Below are 3,208 nucleotides of genomic sequence, written 5' to 3' on the forward strand. Positions count from 1 at the left end.
CTACGAGGACCGATCTATCTTCTGCTGTAAATGCAACTACTGGTTCATTGATAGTGTACACCCTTACCAAGGATGAAATGCCAGATTGAACTGATACTGTTGGCCAATCAAGGCAATCATCAGCCTACGAGGTCTAGGGAATGAAAGTCTTATAGAGGAGACTGGCTTCGTAAGTTAAGTAAAGTAAATGAATTAGAGATAGATAGCTCGGAGAAGCTGGAGAGGTGAATGAGTTACCAGCTACATAAACTATTCACTCTGATGCTACTTTCCTGCTTATCTTTGTGCCGATATTGGAACTATTTCATATGTAGATTCCCTTTCTGGTATTGAACCAGTAACAAGATCCTCCCTTTCCGATGGAGATTCGTTGACTGCTAGAGCAGAGGACCTTTCCTACCTTCTGATAGACAGGCTTTCACTGCTACGGCTATTGGCTTTAGCTCTACTATGGCATTCCCTGTAGTTCTTGGAGTAACTAAAACTCGAACTCCTGTTACGGCTTATGCCGGCTATAGACTACGCCTCTATTCATCCTTCGTTCGTGATCACTCGCCTATAGGTAAGTAAAGAAGGGATTCTATCGTATTCCGATACTGCTACGAGCTGTCTTAACTCCACTTACTTCTAGGCCATTAGCTCAGTAGCTCAGTAACTCCATTCTCTTATACCAGCCTTACCTCAATTCAATTCCCTTCTTCGCCTCAACAGCTAAAGCATCCCTTTCTTTCGCTCCTCTCCTTATCAGTCGAGCTCAATTACATCGATCCTGGAACAGCCGAAGAATCTGGAGTTTATGACTCCGGCAGGAGAGGGATCTTTATAGCTCAGCTGGAGTGGATTATTCTACTATTTTCAGTTACTTCCGCTACTGATAAACCTTTTCCAGTTGAATTAAGAGGACTTTCCGATACAGCAACTAAAGAAAGAACAGCTGGTGAATGCCTGACCGGTGAAGCCTTTACAACGGCAACTTCCGAGACTTATTCAGCTCCTGCTAAACCATTCGTTACCCCTCCTTCTGTGAAAGTCTTTCTGGCTGGCATAAGAACCTGTCGGAGTCCTCTTACTGTAGATGGCAAGGAATCAGCTATGGAATTTCCTCTTGTTGGACGGAGTTGAAGAGGGAAATCTTTGACTTGATGCCTCCCCTTCCTACTACTCGCGCTAAACATCTCCCGATAGAGAAAGTCCTACTATAAGTCTTGAATTGACTACTCTAACCTGTTCGTGGAATTACTTTCATTTTAAGTGAAATCTGGCGGATCCCTCCCTTCTACGTGTGATTTTCTTGCCCTAGTTTCGATAGCTCAGCCCTTGTAAAGGCTTCATGCCCAGAATCCGATAGTGGAACTGGAATTGCCTTCTCTATCCACTGGTACTCCTCCTTCAGATGGCCTGCTTTCTGCACCTATTTCATTGCCTTCTTCGATGCCATCAGCCGGTTTCACCTTCCGTTGTTGATTCCTCTTCCGGGACTCCTACTTAAGGCTCCCCTTTATGATGTCACCTGGAGTAGAAGAATATGGAAAGGTTTCGAGGCCTACTATAGATGGTAAGCTAGAAGCCTCCTAGTTAGGGCTCTTCCCCAGCTTATAGAATTGGAAGTTTCGGACCCTGTATTTCCATCATCCGATACTCTGACTTCTCCTAGTGGATCACTGTTATAGGCATCTATCCACTTTGACTATAGCTATGGCTATCTTCACTCACTCCTTTATCTCCATCTTCCTTACTCCAAGCTTTTCCATTACTATGAAAGCATAGAATATCGATAGATCTGTCCTATCAAGGTTACATACCTACTATCTACTACTCTCTATAAGGTTACTCCTTTACCCTATTTATCAAAGATATAGCGGAGTGCTTATCTTCTTCGTGAACTATGAGTTACTTCACTTGCATAAAGGAAAGGGAAGAACTGGTCTTTCAGGGTGAATCACCCCGACGGGTCAATGCTTTGGATTCAGCCCTTCTTCTCAATTACATCGACCCTGTCTCAGTTCATGTCTAACTGGCACCTAGGGGAACCCGGCCTTTCATCATTCCATTCCTTACCATCTTTCGGTAGCAGCATCCGGAGCAAGAACTGGTAGTCTCCCATGGTCCAGGGGCCTTCGTTCCCTCTTAAGTAGATAGGCCGGTCTATTTCGCTACAACCAGGAAGCTTTGACGGAAGTCCCATATCTGAGTCGCCGGAGATGCAAGTCTCCCATTGGTTCGAAGAAAACCAGAAATGGGCGGGATCTTTCATCGATAGCTATTCATTTTAGTCTTCGGGTAGCATTGCTTGGCATCGGTCTATCGTAGTCCCCATTGCACCGCTAGATAAGAGGTTAGAATCTAAATCATGACAGTAGCGGAAATAGACACCAAAAGTCAATTCCAAGGATCAAAGGCACTCGAGGCTGGCAACTAACCCCTCCTCGGAGGGTCGGGCGGTTGCAACTCCTGGGCTAGGACTACTATGTCCACCCAAAAGCTCTAATTCTCGGACAAGCCCGAAAGCAATCGGAATTTTTAGATTCGATCCGTTAGGTTCTACTCTTTTCTTCTTTAGGTGGCGTATCATAAGATATCAGCCATCCAAATGATTCTCTTAGGTTCTTAGTAGCAATCGTTGACCATATTTCCATTAAAATAATCCAATGCGCGGAAAAAGGCGTGTCCCCCATTCAAATTTTGGAGTGATCATATAGATCTTCCACTCGACGGAATACCTTCAAAGTAAAATCCCTATAGGTTTTGGATCTTCACCCCCCCTTTCCACCCGACTCTTTGGTCTTAAGAACGCTGGTTTTAAGAATGAGTGATTGCCCTTCTCCGACCCTTACTGCCCAACCTGAGAACGGAGGGCTAATGCGTTCCACTTATTGAACAGGGTTCTATGGTCGGTCCGTGACCCCTGGATGCCGAAGGCGCCCTTGGGTGATCTCGTAGTTCCTACGGGGTGGAGATGATGGGGTCGGTCCATGGATTTTCCTTCCTTTTCTTTTGCCGCATTTCGCTCAAAGGGTTGAAGGGAGATAGTGCATCAAGCTGTTCGCAAGGGCCAACTTGATCCTCTTCCCAGGGATCTCAGATGAGGGACCCTGGGAGAGCCGCCGACTCCAACTACCGTCCATGTATGATCCATACTAGATCTGACCAACTGCCCATCCTACCTCCTCTACGTTCTTGACAGCCCATCTTTGTCTCAGTAGAGTCT

This window comes from Sesamum indicum, unplaced genomic scaffold (genome assembly GCF_026168435.1).
Source record: "Sesamum indicum cultivar Baizhima isolate 11 unplaced genomic scaffold, ASM2616843v1 HiC_scaffold_117, whole genome shotgun sequence".
In the NCBI taxonomy this organism is placed as follows: Eukaryota; Viridiplantae; Streptophyta; class Magnoliopsida; order Lamiales; family Pedaliaceae; genus Sesamum; species Sesamum indicum.